This window comes from Heterodontus francisci, chromosome 16, assembly GCF_036365525.1.
Source record: "Heterodontus francisci isolate sHetFra1 chromosome 16, sHetFra1.hap1, whole genome shotgun sequence".
Taxonomy (NCBI): domain Eukaryota; kingdom Metazoa; phylum Chordata; class Chondrichthyes; order Heterodontiformes; family Heterodontidae; genus Heterodontus; species Heterodontus francisci.
The window spans coordinates 39489829-39498090 of NC_090386.1; positions in this window are offsets into that span (position 1 = coordinate 39489829).

The window sequence follows — 8262 nt, forward strand, 5'->3', positions numbered from 1 at the left end:
TGAGAGATTAGCTATCTTGGAGAGATTGCATCAAGGTCACCCAGGTGTTACAAGGTGTAGAGCAAGGGTAAGATATTCAGTTTGGTGGCCTGGTGTATCGAAAGAAATAGAAGAAATGATATTGAGAGGCATCGTGTGCTATCAATCGTCATGAGATGAAAGAACTGTCATGTCATTTTCCTTTCCGTCCAGACCACGGGAGCATCTAGGAATGGATCTTTTTGAACATAAGAGTAAAATGTTCCCAATTGTCGATTTATTATTCAAGGTGGATTGAAGTTAAATAACAACAAAGTCAAAGTTCAGAAGCCATAATCACATACTTGAGGGAAACTTTTGCTACACATGGACTTCCAGATATTGTAGAGTCATAGAGTCGTACAGCATAGAAACAGGCCCTTCGGCCCACCGCGTCCATGCCGACCATATTGCCTATCTATACTAATTCCATTTGCCTGCATTAATTCTATATCCCTCTATGCCTTGCTCATTCAAGTACCTGTCCAGATGCCTCTTAAATGTTGCTACTGTTCCTGCCTCCACCACCTCCTCAGGCAGCTCATTCCAGATACCCACTATTCTTTGTGTGAAAAATTTACCCCTTTGATCCCCTTTAAACTTCCTCCCTCTCACCTTAAATCTATGCCCTCGAGTTTTAGTCACTCCTATCATGGGAAACAGACTCTGGCTATCTACCCTATCTATGCGTCTCATAATTTTACATACCTCTATCATGTCCCCTCTCAGCCTCCTTCGCTCCAGGGAAAACAGAACCAGCCTATCCAATCTCTCTTTATAACTCAAGCCCTCCAAACCAGGCAATATCCTTGTGAATCTTTTCTGCACACTCTCTAGCTTAATCACATCTTTCCTGTAGTACGGCGACCAGAACTGCACACAGTACTCCAAATGCAGCCTAACCAATGTCATGTACAACTGTAACATGACGTCCCAACTCTTGTACTCAATGCCTCGGCCAATGAAGGCAAGCATGCCATACGCCTTCTTCACCACCCTGTCTACCTGTGTTGACACTTTCAGGGGACTATGTACTTGCACCCCAAGGTCTCTCTGCTCAACAACACTCCCCAGGTCCCTCCCATTCACTGTATATGTCCTGCCCTGGTTTAACTTCCCAAAATGCATCACTTCACACTTGTCTGCGTTAAATTCCATTTGCCAATCCCTTGCCCACTTTCCCAGTTGATCTATATCCTGTTGTAACCTTAGACAACGTTCTTCACTGTCCACTATACCACCAATTTTGGTGTCATCTGCAAACTTACTAATCACGCCCCTTACATTCACATCCAAGTCATTAATATATATGACAAACAACAGACGGCCCAGCACTGATCCCTGCGGCACACCACTGGTCACTGGCCTCCAATCTGAAAAACAACCCTCCACTACCACCCTCTACCTCCTATCACCAAGCCAATTTTGCATCCAATTTGCTAGCTCACCCTGGATTCCATGTGTTCGAACTTTCTGGACCAGCCTACCATGTGGGACCTTGTCAAAGGCCTTGCTAAAGTCCATGTAGACAATGTCCATTGCCCTGCCCTTGTCAGTCCTCTTGGTCACCTCCTCGAAAAATTCAATCAAATTCAAGAGACATGATTTCCCACGCACAAAGCCATGCTGACTATGACTAATCAGACCATGCCTTTCCACATGCATAAAAATCCTGTCTCTCAAAATCCCTTCCAATAACTTTCCCGGCATTGATGTAAGGCACACTGGCCAGTAGTTCCCTGGCTAATCCCTGCTGCCCTTCTTAAATAAAGGCACAACATTAGCTATCCTCCAGTCTTCCGGTGCCTCACCCGTGGCTAACGATGATACAAAAATCTCTGCCAGGGCCCCAGAAATCTCCTCCCTTGCTTCCCATAGCATCCTAGGATACACCTGGTCAGGCCCTGGGGATTTATCCACCTTAATGCACTTCAAAACCTCCAACACCTCCTCCTTTGTAATGTTGATATGTTCCAGGATATCGGTGTTCCCTCCCTTGAACTCACTAGCTTCCATGAGCTTCTCCACGGTAAATACGGATGAGAAATATTCATTTAAGACCTCGCCCATTTCCTGTGGCTCCACACATAGATTACCACACTGATCCTTAAGGGGACCTACTCTCTCCCTAGCTACCCTTTTACTCTTAATAAACTTATAGAATCTTTTAGGATTCTCCTTTATCTTATCTGCCAGGGAAATCTCATGGCCCCTTTTTGCCCTCCTAATTTCCTTCTTAAGTGTAGATATAGCCCTATATCCCCAATACTCCCCGAGGGACTCGCTCGATCCCAGCTGCCTATACCTGACATATGGGCGGCGCAGTGGTTAGCACCACAGCCTCACAGCTCCATCGACCCGGGTTCGGTTCTGGGTACTGCCTGTGCGGAGTTTGCAAGTTCTCCCTGTGACCATGTGGGTTTCTGCCGGGTGCTCCGGTTTCCTCCCACTGCCAAAGACTTGCAGGTTGATAGGTAAATTGGCCATTGTAAATTGTCCCTAATGTAGGTTGGCGGTAGGAGAATGGTAGGGAATATGCGATTAATTTAGGAGGGGATGAGGGGATTAATGTAGGATTAGTATAAATCCACCCCAGGAGGACGCAGATGAGCTTTCCCAGCGTCGATGGTGGGAACTGATGAAATGTTTTTACCTGCACCCCCTTCACCTCCCCCCCGCTTCCCCTTTTCCCCCTCCGCTTCCCCTTCCCAGCTCCCCCCTCCCAGCTCACCCCCCCTGCACCCTCTTCCCCCAACCTATTTCCCCCCCTCCCCCCTCGTAACCCCTTCCCCCCTCACAACCCCTTCCCAGCTCCCCCCTCGCACCATCTTCCCCCTGCACCCCCCCACCCCTGTACAGCCCCCTTCCCAGCTCCCCCTCGCACCCCCTTCCCTCCACCCCTCCACTTCGCACCCCCTCCTCCACCTATCCCTGAGCAGGGGCCCTAACAACCCCACTGCCTTGTGGGCATCTTGGGAGAGTCCAAGGCTAAGGGAGTAAACCCTAACAGAAAATCCGGAGCGGAACCCCGTAGGTGGTCATGTGTCACCTTTGGCATGTTTCCGGCAGTTCCTGCAGCCATACCGGTGCCAAACATCGTGCTCTGCACTCCTTTGGACCCCACCAGAAAGGCTGTGAGGCGGGTTTTGACGCTTGAGCAACTCACAAGCTCCATACATTTGCCCAGGCATGCGCCATGGAGAGGTCACTCCATAGTTGCCTCACAGCGACCGAAACAACACGGAAGGCAGCAGTTACTGGTTATAAGTCCAGCTCAATTGGCATAGAGATTGGGCGCCACGGGTTGCCTTTGTCCGTGGGAGAGGTCATCGCACCTCTCTGGACAGCTACCGCCCGCCTCAAACCGGGCAGCCCCCGGTCAATAAGGTTCTGTCCCGCCACAGTCCACCTGCTTCAATGGGTGCTTGGAGCTCAGGGTCATTGCCCGAAAAGCGGACTGCAACACTGCACCAAACAGCACGAAAAAAGGAAAGAAGGTACCAGCCCTTCGTTTTGCCAGCTGGAACGTCAGAACTATGTGTCCTGGCCTGTCGGAAGACCTTACACAAATCAACGATTCTCGGAAGACCGTCATCATTAACAACGAGCTCAGTAGACTCAACGTGGACATTGCAGCACTTCAGGAGACATGCCTCCCTGCGAGCGGATCTCTAACAGAGCAAGACTACACCTTCTTCTGGCAGGGTAGGGATCCTGAAGAACCAAGACAGCACGGAGTGGGCTTCACCATCAGAAACTCTTTGCTCAGCATGATAGAGCCACCTTCAAATGGCTCAGAATGTATACTGTCCATCCGACTGCTCACCGCCTCTGGTCCAGTACACCTACTCAGCATCTATGCTCCAACACTCTGCTCCCCACCTGAATATAAAGACCAGTTCTATGAGGAACTCCATAATATCATTCGTAGCATCCCCAATACCTAACATCTGTTCCTGCTGGGGGACTTTAATGCCAGGGTTGGGACCGACCATGACTCATGGCCCTCCTGCCTTGGGCACTATGGCATTGGAAGGATGAATGAGAATGGACAGTGACTGCTTGAGTTGTGTACCTATCATAACCTCTGCATCACCAACTCATGCTTTCACACTAAACCCTGTCACCAGGTTTCTTGGAGGCACCCAAGATCACATCGTTGGCACCAGCTGTACCTCATCGTCCCAAGGCGAGCCTCCTCAAACTGTGTTCAAATCACACGCAGCGCGGACTGCGACACTGACCACTCCCTGGTGTGCAGCAAGGTTAGACTCAAACCAAAGAAGCTGCATCACTCCAAGCAGAAGGGCCACCCACGCATCAACATGAGCAGAATTTCTTATCCACAGCTGTTACAAAAATTTCTAAATTCACTTGAAAAAGCCCTTCAAAACACTCCCACAGGGGATGCAGAGACCAAGTGGGCCCACATCAGAGATGCCATCTATGAGTCAGCCACGATCACCTATGGCAAACGTGTGAAGCGGAATGCAGACTGGTTTCAATCTCATTTTGAAGAGTTGGAACCTGTCATAGCTGCTAAGCGCATTGCACTGCTGAACTACAAAAAAGCCCCCAGCGAGTTAACATCCGTAGCACTTAAAACAGCCAGAAGCGCTGCACAACGAACAGACAGGCGCTGCGCAAATGTCTACTGGCAACACCTATGCAGTCATATTCAGCTGGCCTCAAACACCGGAAACATCAGAGGAATGTACAATGGCATTAAGAGAGCTTTTGGGCCAACCATCAAGAAGATCACCCCCCTCAAATCTAACTCAGGGGACACAATCACTGATCAACGCAAGCAAATGGACCGCTGGGTTGAGCACTACCTAGAACTGTACTCTAGGGAGAATGTTGTCACTGAGACCGCCCTCAATGCAGCCCAGTCTCTGCCAGTCATGGATGAGCTGGACGTACAGCCAACAAAATCGGAACTCAGTGATGTCATTGATTCTCTAGCCAGTGGAAAAGTCCCTGGGAAGGACGGCATTACCCCTGAAATAATCAAGAGTGCCAAGCCTGCCATACTCTCAGCACTCCACTAACTGCTTTGCCTGTGCTGGGGACGAGGGAGCAGTACCTCAGGGCATGCGTGATGCCAATATCATCACCCTCTATAAAAACAAAGGTGACCGCGGTAACTGCAACAACTACTGTGGAATCTCCCTGCTCAGCATAGTGGGGAAATAGTGGGGAAAATCTTCGCTCGAGTCGCTTTAAACAGGCTCCAGGAGCTGGCCGAGTGTGTCTACCCTGAGGCACAGTGTGGCTTTCGAGGAGAGAGATTGACCATTGACATGCTGTTCTCCCTTCGTCAGCTACAGGAAAAATGCCGCGAACAACAGATGCCCCTCTACGTTGCTTTCATTGAGCTCACCAAAGCCTTTGACCTCGTCAGCAGACGTGGTCTCTTCAGACTACTCGAAAAGATCGGATGTCCACCAAAGCTACTAAGTATCATCACCTCATTCCATGACAATATGAAAGGCAAAATTCAGCGTCGCGGCGCCTCATCAGACCCCTTTCCTATCCTGAGTGGCGTGAAACAGGGCTGTGTTCTTGCACCTACACTGTTTGGGATTTTCTTCTCCGTGCTGCTCTCACACGCGTTCAAGTCTTCAGAAGAAGGAATTTTCCTCTACACAAGATCAGGTGGCAGGTTGTTCAACCTTGCCCACCTAAGAGAGAAGACCAAAGTACGGAAAGTCCTCATCAGGGAATTCCTCTTTGCTGACGATGCTGCATTAACATCTCACACTGAAGAGTGTCTGCAGAGTCTCATTGACAGGTTTGCTGCTGCCTGCAACGAATTTGGCCTAACCATCAGCCTCAAGAAAACGAACATCATGGGACAGGACGTCAGAAATGCTCCATCCATCAATATCAGCGACCACGCTCTGGAAGTGGTTCAAGACTTCACCTACCTAGTCTCAACTATCACCAGTAACCTGTCTGTCGATGCAGAAATCAACAAGTGCATGGGAAAGGCTTCCACTGCTATGTCCAGACTGGCCAAGAGAGTGTGGGGAAAATGGCGTAGTGACACGGAACACAAAAGTCCGAGTGTATCAAGCCTGTGTCCTCAGTCCCTTGCTCTACGGCAGTGAGGCCTGGACAACGTATGTCAGCCAAGAGCGACGTCTCAATTCATTCCATCTGCGCTGCCTCCGGAGAATCCTTGGCATCAGGTGGCAGGACCGCATCTCCAACACAGTAGTCCTCGAGGCGGCCAACATCCCCGGCATATACACTACTGAGTCAGCGGCGCTTGAGATGGCTTGGCCATGTGAGCCACATGGAAGATGGCAGGATCCCAAGGACACATTGTACAGCGAGCTCGCCACTGGTATCAGACCTACCGGCCGTCCATGTCTCCGCTTTAAAGACGTCTGCAAACACATGAAATCCTGTAACATTGATCACAAGTCGTGGGAGTCAGTTGCCAGCGTTCGCCAGAGCTGGCGGGCAGCCATAAAGGCGGGGCTAAAGTGTGGCGAGTTGAAGAGACTTAGCAGTTGGCAGGAAAAAAGACAGAAGCGCAAGGAGAGAGCCAACTGTGTAACAGCCCCGACAACCAATTTTTTCTGCAGCACGTGTGGAAGAGTCTGTCACTCTAGTATTGGCCTTTATAGCCACTCCAGGCGCTGCTCCACAAACCACTGACCACCTCCAGGCGCTTACCCATTGTCTCCCGAGACAAGGAGGCCAAAGAAGAAGAAAAAGTATAAATGGGTGGTTGATGGTCGGCACAGACTCGGTGGGCCGAAGGGCCTGTTTCAGTGCTGTATCTCTCTATGACTCTATATTGTGATATCTAATAATGGGCCGCAATTTACAAATGAATGTTTCAGAGAGTTTACAGAGTTATACAGTTTTGTCCATGTTTGCTGAGGTTCCCTTAGGCTAATGATGAAGCAGAGAGAGGTGTAAGGACTGTGAAGACATTGTTAAAAAAGAATGAAGATCTTCAACTAGCATTTTTAAATTATCGATTGACACCGCTTCAGAACAGTTTTGCCCCATGTAAATTGTTAATGAGAAGAAGGTTGAAGACCCAGCTTCCCACACTCTCAAGTACTCTCAAGCCACAAGTAAGCGCAGAGGACTTGATGAAAGTGAGGGAGAGAGAAGATAGAGTGCGGTTGAATCAATCAGAAAATTATGACAGACATCACAGAGCAAGAAACTTGTCAAATATCCAACCTGAGGAATCAGTTTGGGTTAGAGATCAAAATGGGTATGAAGAAGTGATTAACAAATTGCCATATACATGATCATCCATTGTCCAAACTAACCAAGGGATGATAAGAAGAAACAGAAGATCATTGGCGATGATACCAAAGAAGCAGCAAATACAAGAGGACCAATCATCTTAAAGGTTTGATGAACCAGTGATGCTGCAATCATCAAGTAACCTAGAGGACAACTTGAATGAAGACCTTGAATCATCCAGTAGTTCTATTCAAGCACTGCAATGTCAGAAGGAGGAACTAGAAGACTCAAGACCTCAAACCCCTTTGAAAGAAGGAAGAATGCATTATGGCAGACTTGTGAAAACATCACAGTGATTGTCAATCTGAAAAGAGAAATCAGAGACTTTGTGGGTAGATGTTGTATAATGTAGTATAGGGTTGTTACTGGGCAGAATATGTAAATGGACAGTGAGCATCATCACAGAAACTGATGTAATGTAATCTGTACGGAACCTCATGGAAGAGTTGTAGTGGAAACCTTAGATGCAAGACATGTGTAAATAAGCTCCTGTTACTTTAATCCTCAGACTCATATATATTCTGTACTGAGTCAATAGTTACTAGAATTTTGCAGTAAATGTATAAAGAAGAGCACCACGATGAACTTGGGGATTCACGGGCATATTAAACTTGCCCTTTATATTGTTCGCTGCAATTTGTCATAAATAGGATTCATATTCATTGTCGTCAAATGCTCATTCTCTCATGCCTGAATTGGGAGATGCTGCCATCAACCTTGATCCCTCAATGGGCTGCTAGTATAGGCACAGGCCATGTTTGGTTATCATCTCAGATGTGCCAGAGGATTTAGTGCAGCTGGGCGCTAGGTATGGAATCGAGATGGAAAGGAGGTGACAGGCAGAATACAGTGAGGTGAATCTTTATTGAGTCCACTTTGAGAGGCCATCATGGTGGCAGGAACCGGGTATGTATGAGATTGTCTCTTGCCTCCCTTGCACATCTCTCAATGGCCCTGGCCTCTGCT